The sequence below is a fragment of the Schistocerca nitens genome, chromosome 6 (assembly GCF_023898315.1).
Source record: "Schistocerca nitens isolate TAMUIC-IGC-003100 chromosome 6, iqSchNite1.1, whole genome shotgun sequence".
NCBI classification, from domain to species: domain Eukaryota; kingdom Metazoa; phylum Arthropoda; class Insecta; order Orthoptera; family Acrididae; genus Schistocerca; species Schistocerca nitens.
Genome location: NC_064619.1, coordinates 252,631,817 through 252,645,548, shown reverse-complemented (window position 1 = coordinate 252,645,548; position 13,732 = coordinate 252,631,817).

Below are 13,732 nucleotides of genomic sequence, written 5' to 3'. Positions count from 1 at the left end.
CGTACAGTAATTGTTGCAGTCATTACGGAGATTATTCTTTATAGTACGGATTTCCGGAAACTGCTTTTTAATTTGATTCCCAAACTGATTTATTGGAAAATGTTTTTCAGGAAGTCGTTGCGCCGAAAGAGATACCAAGTTAATTTAGTTTTCCTTTTCTATATTATTGCCATCATCGTGCTGTTTCACGAATTTCTTTTTGTACTTGAGCAATGCAATTTCTATGAATCCAAGACGTTCTTTCGTTCACTCTGCCTAGCCGCAGCTCTGCTTCTATTTAATGCCAGCTAAATAGGTGTTAAACTGCCCATTATAAAGACGATTTTTCCCTCTAATTCACGGTCGCAGGTTCGAATCCTGCCTCGGGAATGGATGTGTGTGTTGTCCTTAGGTTAGTTAGGTTTAAGTAGTTCTAAGTTCTAGGGGACTGATGACCTCAGAAGTTAAGTCCCATAGTGCTCAGAGCCATTCGAACCCCCTAAGGCGGTTTTGGTGCCTATATAAAAAGTTGTTGAACGTAAACGTTGTAATGACGACACAAATCACCACTTAGAAGCCAGTGCTTATTAATAAAGTTACGCAACGGAATTTAATTAATGCGATCTGCTATAGCAGGCCCTGAGCATTTTCTCCTGAGTGGGTCTGATTGAATTGTCTATTACGCCTTTATGCGACATGGTATTCACGGACTATGAAAGACAGTCATAGTACACAATATATTCAGGATTTATTACACAAACAACGTATTAAGACTGGCAAGGATCGAAAATTTATTATTCACAGTCGCACTTCCAGCAGTATGCGGTTCGTCACATTACGGCCTGTACCAAATGTACAGGACGGTTCACTATAGTGATTTTAGAGTTACGAACTCTTATGGTAGGTATGCAGTGGTTGCAAGGCATGATGCTGGAGGCAAATGAAGGCAAATATATGCTGGTGGCAAATGAAGAATATGCTGTTGCGGCAGAGCGAACGCTAGAGGGGTCATGAGTCACTGTGCCTACCAGTTCCTGTCGTCCTGCTGTTGCAGTGAAATCTTCCCACGAGCTCCGATGGTCAGCGCCGAACCGTAATAAGTCGAGGGCGCCCTCCGTCTCTGCTCGCCAGGCATGCGTTGCACTGAGTCTGTCCGACACCGAGTCTCCAGCTGCGAAGTCTGCTTCGAACACGAGAAAGTGAATCTTATGAGAGGACATCGTCACCAGAAAGTACCCCTGCGGTGATCCCCTGCTGCCTCGTGCTCGTTTTCCCTGGACGACACACTGTCTGCCTATACACCTCGTGATATGAAAGCCCAACAGAGGAAGGAAAAGCACAGAAAGTATTTTCCCTGCAGTCACTATCATATCCATCCTTACGGTTCTAAGCGCATTTGTCACTTTCTACATGTCATTAGCATACTACAGCACTCCGTCTCTGCTTATGGATGAGATATGGATAGCCGGAAAGAGCAGCCACCTCTTCACGTTCTCGTTCAGTTGTTGAAAAAGGTAGCCTTACTTTCTTAAAAGAATTCAAGGACTATCATCTTTCTTAGAGACTGGCTTTTGATCCATTCCCATTCAGAAGGAAGAAACCAATTCCCCCTTGTAGTTGGTGGTGCTCTCGATGGGTACATCTTGTAGAATGCTCAGAAACAGTCATCCTACTTACTACATAAAGACTGACATTTTTACATTTATCTTCAAGTAGTATTATCAGTGCGTGCTCAACAAAAGTCAAATCCAATAGCCACAGTATTTTCACTGACGGTTGTTCAAATGGCTCTGAGCACTATGCGACTTAACTTCTGAGGTCATCAGTCGCCTAGAACTTAGAACTAATTAAACCTAACTAACCAAAGGACATCACACACATCCATGCCCGTGGCAGGATTCGAACCTGCGACCGTAGCGGTCACTCGGCTCCAGACTGTAGCGCCTAGAACCGCACGGCCACGACGGCCGGCCGATGGCTGTAATACATCTTGTAAGTCAGGTGTAGTTATTTTGTCAAGATAAATTGTTAAAATGATTCCTGACGGGACATATTACAAGAGCTGTGGTGGGAGTGAAATAACTGATATATTTTTTTTTAATGAGGTAGACTTTAAATAAGACTCCATTCGTAGTTGATTCTGCGCTTATTGTTGTCACCGTCTGTGTTTGAAGAATTATATGGAGGTGTATTGCGCGCTGTCGGATAGCAATGCACTGAACTGCTCTACAGTTAGGTACCTAACATTTTGTTAAATTGGCTCGATCTCGGAATTTCGGTTTTCATGAACAAATTACAGCTATTGGCACCAAATTCATTTGTAAACAGCCGTTTCTTTACACTACATTGACTGTAACATACCTTCTATACTGTTAAATAAACTTTTCCAGTTTTATACTTCTGAGCATATGTTTTTGTGTAGTTCTGTAAACGCCGTATTTTTGTTACTTAACGTATTACGTAAATTAAGTGTTGTTAGGCCTTGTAGAAATCATTAAACTCACCTCTATCAAACTTGAGCAGATGATATATTCTTTAATTTGAATATTTTCTGTTAAAACACACATTAAAATAAAGTTATCTTAGTACATGTGCTTGCAGTCATGTTAGTTATAACAGAATATTGGGTATCTGCCTGTAATCCACGTTCTATAGTAGTATATTGCCTCAATAAATAAAAAATTATGATATGGAGTTAATTGAACAGCTGATGAAATATCAGCGATAACCTCCGTATATTGTAAATTTTTGTGAATGAAAATGTGATGTACTTTAGTATTTACTTTACAATGTGAAGTCTGAGTCTGAGTAATGTTGTGAATGATTAAAGAATTAAATCTTTGATGACTGCTTCTGATAATGTTCTAACTAATCGTTGAGAAATCAGCAAAGCACTTGTATTAAGTTTATTGTATGACGAAGTGAGCTTGTATAGTGGCGCTCATGTCTGATGTTGAAAAATTTCTGTCAAGAATCCTGCCGCCCGATGTCTGGCTGGTAAATGCGTCGTAGGCTACAACTCATAAACACGTTAGATCGCTTGTGACAGGTAGTTCGGAAATTGCCCGTGCAATGATAAGACAGTGGATTGGATTCTAGTAATCATTTTCCGATTTAGGAAAAACGTAATTTTCCTTCCTATAAAAACCTGCAATGGAGGAAAACACTTTTGCGGGGAATGAAATTCTCCCAAAAATTCTGACCGTACGCAGGTTTTTTCACTTTCTACCAGATTACATCCGTTCGAACGTCTGCTTTGATGAGAAACATGCTGGGTTTCTGATATGCAGTATCACTGGAATAAAAACCAAATTTGCCTTTTCACAACTAAGGAATGCTGTATTTTCATAAGTTATTGCATAATAATGAATCTTATTTGTATCATTTGTATTGCGCCTCTAGCAGATCGTTAAGCTTTATGAAGTCCAAAATTATCAAGATGACTGACTCTAACGATGCAGCAAATTAACCAGACAACTGGTTAGTAACTCGTCTACTCGATCGTAGAACTAGCACCAGAGTGTCTTACATAGCTTGTTAATCGTTCGTTAGCAAAATCCAGAGGGAAGCGCGGCGTGCCACAGAGCCACAGTCAAAAAGCAGCAACGGTCCGTTAACGAAGAAAAACTGGTCAATGTTTACGTGACTTGCGCGTCACCGTGCACTGTCACGCACACAATCACACTGCTGTGAATGTAATGCCGTTCACAAATGTAAACACTCTATACAGGCACATTTGCATGCCATGCGTGAGTTTCCTCGGAAACGCGAAATCTTAATTGAATAATTAATCTCTGACAAATAAATAAAGCCTATGGCACAGAACTGCAGCGCTATACCGCTGATAAAACAAAATACAATTACGACACTCTTATGTTTTATTAAGAAGAAGTAGGTCTTGTACAATAGCTGGTGCGGGAAGCACTTATATTTTATTAACTGGCACACCGCCATATTTGATGTTATATAAGAACACTGTGAGTTGCAATCTCACTAGACACTAGACTCTGTAAAGATTCCATATTTATGAAAGTAAGTTGAATTATTTAACTGTAGGCTTATTCGTTGAATATATCTGATTTAACTAACTGTGTAAACTTTTTTATGTTTAGTAGACAGTCACATCTATACGACGTATTGACATGACTGGCAAATTATTCTAATACTGAGATTTTGAGTCCGCACCTACCGCAGCAGTCTTTGGAAACGATTTAAATACGAAGTCCGATTATTTGAGTTACATTTCACGGTCAACTACGAATAACTTTGCATTTACGAAAAAGCCATTGTCAAGCGTCTGATACCAAATAATTAAACGTCCACGTTCTAGATAAGCAAATATTAATTACAACCAATCACTATCATACATATACAATAATTAATATTTTATTTAATTTTTTTATTTGTTTATTTTATAACTCGTAATTTAAAATAAGTAAATATCAGAATTCGAATGTTACAGTAGGAAAGATGATTACCATTATAAAACCTGACGGCGGTATTACAGTGTTCGTGTGTGTGTGTGTGTGTGTGTGTGTGTGTGTGTGTGTATGTATGTGTGTGTGTGTGAAACTTGCCCAACAAGTGCTACAGTGTACCTGCTTTGCGTGTCTCCAAGACCGAGTCTCGGTGTTGTTCACTGCCAGTGCAGAGTGCGGAAGATAACACAATAGAATTTATAAATACCCGAAGGAAACAGGAGTTTCACTGACGGATGATTAAAAGGGGACATTTCCACAGGCATGTATGTTGTAATGAAGCGAACGACTAGCAGGTAGGGAAATAACTGATGCCTGACTTTTAATAAAGAAAAAGCAACAGACAAGCAGAGTTCAGACAAAAAGCTTCATCCCTATTTGGGAGACTAGGCGATAATCGAATACCAATCGACTCTCGGAACACTGTCCCATCTTGTCAGAAGCTAGGACCAAACTCTCGGTATTTAGATAGTCAGTCGTTTGGCCAGTAGAGAAATACGAGTAGTGTCTTTCAAGGGGTAACTTCCTTAGTTTCTGAAGACGACTATATTTATTACACTTATCGCGTCGATCTTCTACAAGGCACTGACCTCTTATGTAATCTAGGCTGCTACAGTAGTGAAAGTGACATGTCCAGTCCTTGTGAAACTAGACCTGTGAGTCTTTTAATGCCTGTATATGTGAATTATATTATTATCGGTGTTCTTAAAATATATATATATATATATATATATTCCAAAATTAAAGAGATAAATTGATCTGATGAAAAAATCGTTTACAAAACAATACTTTTTACACTTTTCAACTAATCCTCTTGGACATTTGTGCACTTGTTCCAATGGGCTACAAGCTTTTTCTATCTCGGTTGTTTGAACAAATTTCCCATAAACTTTTTCACGTCCTCGTTGTCCTGGAACCTCTTCCCATGTAATGCCTTCAGTGCACCAAACAAATGAAAATCACTAGGTGCTGAATCAGGACTGTAATGGGGATATGGCAGTACTTCCCAGCCCATTTGTCGATGGTTTCATGGTTTAGTTGAGCAATATGAGGACGTGCATTGTCTTGCTGGACAATCACACCTCTCCTCTGAGATTGCATGGGGGCTTAATAATAATATTAATGCAAATAATTTTAATTTTTTTTTTTTTTTTGCTTTTGCTTTAGTAGCTGTCTGTCCGATTACGAAGTCTCGTAACGGTTGGCCCTGACTGTTATTGTTACGCAATCTGACTGCTTAGAACAATAACAAAGAATGAAATGGAAATTTTCATTAACACAGTTAATTAATTAAGCCCCCAGCAACTATATAACCAACGCAACAACAAGCACAAGAGTAACTGTTCTGTGTGTGGGAGTGTGACTCAACGTACGCATCTGGCACGGTTCTTCTTCAACAACACAACAATTTTTAAATAACATTATACTGAATTAATTAAAGAAAATACAAATACCATAATTACTCAAGAGAACCACAATTACACTCTAATCCAAGAACCCAAGCCAGATGCTTTGTTGACTGAACCTGTAATGACACATTATTTAAAACATGGAAATAATGAAAAATAAATCAAGTTTCGTTACCTTCATATATTGACCAAAATCACTCTCATAATTACAATATATCTCCACACCGCCTCGCTATTACCACATCTGAACAAGAACCTTTCAGTATCACATCTCAGCAAGCACTCCCTACTAGCACATCTGAACACCAACTGACTACTACGAGCTCTCCCCAAGCAGTGACCTCTAGCACATCTCAATAATGACTGCCCGTGGAGGCGGCGGAACAATGCTCTCTAGCGATCTCTGGCGCTGTGGCTCAGTGTAGCCACCTTTCATATGCCCTTCCTCCACGGCTAGAATTTGATGGTATTTTTGCCAGCATTGGTGGTGAAAATACCACCAAATTCGTCAAAAAAATACAGACAAAAATAAAAGATAATATTAATACGTAAATATCATATAACTAGATAAAATTTTGGCTTTGCACTGACCTTTCAATAACCTATTATATAGAATACAGTAAGCAATACAAATTCTTTCATACATGTGACTTTACATAATAGTTTACACAAGTATTATGTGGTTAAACAGTTCAATCAATAGCGTCAGCAATGACGAATATGTGCAAGTAAGAGTCTCATAATTTTTCACTAACAGTAATACACAAAAAATCAGTTTATACAAATATTCACATAAACGCTTTCCATAGCTCAAGAATAAGCAGTTGACAGTTCCAGCAGTAGCACCCAGCAATGTTGAGTAGGTGCACACAGCAACAGGTGACTTCATTTCAATAGAAGCAATCCATCAGTGGCACCCAGCAATGTTGAGCAGGTGCAGACATCAACAGGTGACATCTTTTCAGTAGAAACAGTCCATCAGTGGCACCCAGCAATGTTGAGTAGGTGCAGACACCAACAAGTAACACCATTTCAGTAGAAGCAGTCCATTAGTGGCACCAGCAATGTTGATCAGGTGCACACAGCAACAGGTGACTTCATTTCAGTAGAAGCAATCCATCAGTGGCACCCAGCAATGTTGAGTAGGTACACACAGCAACAAGTCACATTTCTCAGCAGAAGCAGTTCCATAAAATCTAGTATCACTGATCACACTGTTCATCAGAGTTTATAAGCAGAAATTAAACATGTCCTAGTGGCACCAATCATGTAGAGAAGGTACAAGTAACAGTCCATAATTTTTTCACAATCACTGATCACACAGTTCATCAGCAGAAATTAAACATGTCCTTGTGGCACCAATCATGTAGAAAAAGTGCAAGTAACAGTCCATACTATTCACCATAACTACTGAGACAGTTCAGTCATGAACAATAGTTTGAATGCACATACAATTTCTTTAACAAAATATAATCAATGCTCTTACACTAAACATACAAATCATAATAAACACACAAATGATATCAGTTAATTGTCACATTAACTATTACAGTACACAATAACAGTTAACCTATAATATTTATGGGTGTCAGTGCAAGCCACAACAAACAAGTGAAATAATATTTAGGAGATAGGTTGGGATCACTTCTCTGGGATTATAAAAGGAAAACACACAAAACACATCCACTCATCTTTCATCCACATTAAGTACTACTGTGTAATTGAATAGTGTTAACTGTGTAAATGCAATTCTGTCAAAATTTTATGTTCATCATGTGTATCAAGTAGTAGTGGCAGCAATGTATAACAGTCAATAATAGTTAGTCAACGTCATAGTTATCATGTCAAGACCAATGTTTGCCAAGCCAGATCAAATTGTACTGTTGCTGAACAACTGTCAGTGAGCCAAGATATGCAAATACTTCCTCTCTTCAAAAAAAAATGTATATTGCTTATTGATTTAACAAAGTGTGTGTGTAGGCAATCTTCTTTCTACTTGTGTTCTAGTATGCCATCTTCATCCTCCTTGTTCCATATAAACCAACAAAAACAATATGCTCCTCATTTACTTTACCTCTTATCCACCAAAACTCCAATAATCATCACTAATCTCAATACTTCACTAATACCTCATTTACCTTACCTCTTGTCCACGAAACTCCAATAATCATCAACTTCACATAATCTCAATACCTCAATAATACGTCGATACATATAAACCTCAGCACCAATATCATTTCACTTCCATAACAACTCTTTCCTCTAGTCAGTCTCCTCGAACAAGTACAGATAAAATCCTAGTGCAAACTTCAGTTCATCATCCCATACAATCCGAAGACACAGTGTCCACACACAACCTCTGTATAATCCATCTGACCCAAATTTTCTACTCATTATAAATTATAAGATACATTTTGGTTCCTTGTCCATCATTAAATAAAAGAAATGCATACATGACCTCTAACAGACCTTAGTTCGAATAACTCTCAGTAATTAAGTACGATTACGGAGTGTGAATGATCATAACATTTCACAGTGTGTACACCACTTCAAGAATCATAGCAGAAGCAAACATGTGGAGTATTTTTTGTGTCAATTGTCACTTCCTATTTCAATTGCTCACGAAAATGCAGTGTAATACTGTCAATGGTCTAAACCTAGTTTTGGTCTGTCATGTCGTTAGCTTCCTTCCTATTAGCATAAATTTATACAGCTTCCATAAAACCTCAGCTCATGTGACTTCTATGACTTTCTTTTACTAATGTCGTTCGTCGAATTATAGCAGTTCATTTTCTTATCTTAAAAATATAAGGCACTGAGCGTAAGCAAAACATGCAATAGCGAGTAAATATACCAGTAGAGAACAGAATGTCAACAAGTGGATGCAGCACAATCCCTATAACAGGGCTCTGCCAAGCGAACAATCTACAATTAATACCATAGTGTAACCTAGTCTCTATGTTTGTACACAGTATATCAGCATTTCTATATACTAAATTGAAGAGTAGTTATGACAACAAAACAGAAATGTGTAAATATGCAATCCATAAGCAAGGCAGCAAATATGTTATCTATCATAATAAACAGGTCATTAGCATCATATCAGCATAAGCAAATAAATGTTTATATGTAATCTTAATAAGTAAACATGAAGGCGCAAGCAGATAAATCACAAAGTATAACTTACATATCTAACCACATCAGCACAATTAATCAGGTGACAATTATAATTTAAATAAATAAGCACAGCAGGCACATAATAAAAAAATATGACATCAGTGAAAAAGCATAGCAGCCAAGCGATGCATAATATATACAAATAACAACCCTGTTCATTAGTTAATCATTGTCAAAATCAGTTAATGTGCGTAAGCACGTCGCTTCACTAGTAAATTCATAGAACATGAAATTAGCACAAAGTATGAGTCACGTAATCGCGAGCAGCAAATTACGTCTAAAGTACGTACCTAAGTGAAATTATGTTACCTGAAAAATAAACTCAATTAATAGTTACCCTTTTTAGTTTATTAGTTTCATCTTCGAAATGACCTTCTTCCTGAAAATTTTCTCCAAAGCAAGTCGTCTTAACGTCGGACACGCACAGAATTTACCTGAAGGTCTTAAATACTTTATACAACCGTATCCTGAAAAATACTGAACGTTAATAACATAATTTATGAAGTCCTTATAGCTTTATACAGAATTTAGTCGGAGAAATTAGACTGTGTATTTGTTTACGTCTGTCAGTGCATTCGCACTGAGCGCTCGATCAGCTGTAGGCGCGTGACGTAGGAAGGTAATTGTTTGCGGTCAACGACTGCCTTGTGCGGCGCGCAGACTGACTGTTGCTTTGAGTATGTGCCGCCGCCAAACACAGCGCGGTATCCTTGTACTCTCTCCATGTTTACATGTAGCTGTTGGTTTCTCAAAAGTATGTCATTCCACAAAAATTTTTACGTTCGATATATGATGTATTCCCTTAGAGCGCCGAGATTTAAGAGTTTCTACTTCAACAGTGTTATCATGAATAATTTTGCGAACTCTATACGGACCGTTATAAAGCAGAAAAAATTTGCGACACAATCCCTTTCCTTTGTGAGACAAACGATGAGACTTAATTAATACCTTTTGACCAACTGACAAAGTTTTTAAACGACCAGGACGCTTAGCTGATTTCTCTCTTCTAGCAGCTGCAGATGCAATATTTCGTAGAGCCAGGTTGACAACTTCAGAATGCCGCAGTTTTCGTGAAGGCGGAAAAGGAACTATTTCAGAAATGCGATTTGTTGGTACTTTATTTTTTAATATCAGTGTAGGCGGTAAAGAAGTTGAATCATTAGGGAGTTCATTCAGAATATTTTGAAAAATATGAAGATACTGATCCCACGTTCTGTGATTCTGATGACAATAAAGACGACACAGTTTATTGATTTCCTTCATCCATCTCTCTGAAGCGTTAGATTGAGGGTGAAAAAGTGAAATGAAAATTGGTTTAATTTTACGACGCCGTAGAGTACGAAGCCAAATTTTAGAGCGAAACTGTGATCCATTATCTGATATAACCTTATCAACATGACCAACTTCCTTAAGAAAATGTTTGATGAAAGCATTAGATACTGAACGAGCTGTTGCTTTGCGTAAAGGTGTAAAACACACATATTTTGATGTCAATTCCACTGCTACGAAAATGTACGCAAAACCATTAGGAGAACGAACCACTGGACCGAACAAATCGACTGCAGCCATGTCCTTTAATTTCGCTGGAATGATAGGAAACAACGGTGCTCTGTGAGAAATCGTTGGCGGTTTAGCCTTTTGACATAATTTGCATTTGGCCAGAACGGATCGAATACGTTTTTCCATATTACTGAAGTAACAATTTTCTCGTAATTTATGAAAACATTTTCTGGGACCAAAATGCGCATAACTAAAATGTGTGTACCAAATCAATTTATTGACCCACTCATCAGGAATACAAACTAACCAAACAGAGTTGTCGACCGATTTTCGTTTGAAAAGAATGTCATTGCGAACTAAATAATGCTGTCTAATCGCTACGCTTTCCTTTCTCCTCCACTTCTCCTTAATGTCCTTCCAGATTGGATCCTTATTTTGCTCCTTAGCGATGTCCTGGAGCGAAGACGAAATAAAGTTCTCAAACGCAACACCTTGAATGTACATCAAACAATAATGGTTTTCTTTGCAGTCCTCTTCAGCACTTTGTTTCAAACCCATAGGTGCACGTGATAAAGCATCAGCAACAATATTTGAAGATCCCTGTATGTAAACAATACTAAAATCAAATTCCTGTAGGTACAGCGCCCATCGTGACAATCTTCCATGAGTTAATTTTGTCGACATAAGAAATTCCAGAGCTCGATGATCGGTGTAAACCTTAGTATGTCTGCCAAACAAAAATGTGCGAAATTTTGTAAAAGCCCAAACAACAGCCAAGGCTTCAAGTTCCGTAATCGAATAATTCTTTTCGGATTTAGAGAGAACACGACTTCCAAATGCAATTGTCTTCTGTACTACAACGCCGTTTTCTTCTATCTCTTGAAATAAGTGTGCACCTAGGCCTTTGTATGATGAGTCCGTCGCCAAACAAAAATCTTTAGATAAATCCGGATGTGAAAGAAGTGGAGCAGCAACTAGAGCATCACGAAGTTGTTCAAATTCTGACTGAGCTTCCTCATCCCAACACCAATTAGATTTCTTTCCAGATAGTTCACATAAACGAGGTGTGGCCAAATTGTCCAATCTAACAAAGCGTCTAAGAAAATTACAGACACCAAGGAAACTACGAACATCACGTTTTGTGGTAGGAACAGCATAATTACGAATAGCGTCTAGTTTTTCTGGATCGGGAAGAATACCTTCTGTAGAAATAATGTGACCGAGAAATTTCACCTTAGAACGACCAAATTCAGATTTTTCCAAGTTTTCTGTAATGCCAAGTCTTGCAAAAATACTTAATAATGAATCCAAAATTTTGTTATGCTCACTCCAAGAACGTTTAGCAATAAGAATGTCGTCAACATAAGAAGTAATATTGTCACGAAGATAAACAGGTAAAATTTCATTTAAACTACGAATGAATGCTGCAGAAGATACAGTAAGTTCAAACGGTAATTTCCAAAGTCACTTTCGCGTAAAATCGTCATATACGGTTAATCTTTACCTACTGTCTAGATAGATGGATAGTAGAAGAACTGTTTTTATAGATGCAAAGAATAGTGAAAGAGTAGGCAGCGGTGCAGAAAACTAAAATGGAAATGGCACCACTACAGCTCGGGGCCCTATGCTCGCTACGGCACATATTCACTTAGTATAGTGAATCCCCTGAGGACTTTAATAGCTGCACATAAATTTCAGTTTGTGACTCAGTGGTAAATCTGGCGGAAGTGCGCACGTAAATCGATCCAACCATACACATGGATGTATGTCATTCTTAGAATTGCGGAAGATCTTAAATTTCCGAACAGTCAAAAAGTGTTTATAGTCAAAGTTTTCGCCTCGTGGCGACAAAGACCTACCGCGTCTGTCCCAGTCCAAATGTCGATTATTGTCAAGTTCCCGCGCCTGGCGCTCTCTTGTTGCATCCCGTAAATGAAACAAATTACTTTCTTCAAACCCCTCTGCTATCTGTGATTCTAAATTTCTTCTGCTGTCTTTTCCTACGATTTCGCCTTCAATTTGTTTGACTTGCTTTCGTAATGCCTCAACTTCCCTTTTAACGCGTTCATTAAATTTTCCCTGATTTTCAACATGCTTATTTATGTTCTGGTACTCTTCAGTTTCTGCAAATGGTAATGGAGCTGTATCATCTGAATCTCTATCCCCATTTAAACTAAGACTTGTCAATTTATCTGAAATCTCCTCAACTCTTTCCGATAAGTCACCTAATTGCTCTTTCTGTTTATTTACGTCTTCCGTAAGTGTCGCGACTCGGGTTTCGGTATTGTCACATTTAGTAGTTAACTGTTCACACTGTTGCGTTAAGTTATTTATTCTGTCATTTGGTACGGATTCCGCGATTCTCTCAAATATTTCTTCCTTATCGTGTGCACATTGTAAATTTAACTCTGAAAATTTCTGTACTATCACGCGATCTCTCTCCTCCTGTTCTCTATCCTGTTCCCTTTGTCTAATCTCTACTGCAATTAATCTATTATTGTGAGAATTCAAAATCGGTTGTACTTCTTCTCTGATTTCTTTCTTTAATTCATCTTTCATATTTTTGAAACATGTCCCTATTCGTGAGTCTAACCGTGTTTCCATTGTCCCCATCTGTGTTTTTAATTCAGATCTGAACTGTGTTTCCATTGTTCCCATATCAGTTTTTAATTCAGATCCCAAAGTTCCCATCTCGGTTTTGATTGTTCCTATTTGTGATCCCAGTGAGTCTAACCGTGTTTCCATTGTTCCCATACTAGTTGTAATTGTTCCTATTTCTGTTTTTAATTCAGATCGAAACTGCTCCATTGTTCCCCTATCTGTTTTTAATTCAGATCGAAACTGCTCCATTGTTCCCCTATCTGTTTTTAATTCAGATCGTAAATTTAATATCGCACTCATCAACTGCTCCATAATAGCCGGTTCGAAATTCTTTTCGCCCCTAACATTTCCCGCAAAACCAACTTCTTTCGTCATGGCTGTAAAGCTATCTGTGTTCGATACTATTTCAGAATCTTCTATCGTTAATCTCGTATTCTGTGAATTTTCTGATTGAGAAAAATTTTGAAATGGTTCCGGACTATTTTCCCGACTTATTAAATTATTTTCCACTTCATTATTCATGATACTGTTTTCCTCTGTTGGCGAGTTCGCCATGTTAACAATTTCGTCATTCTCACTATCCATCAT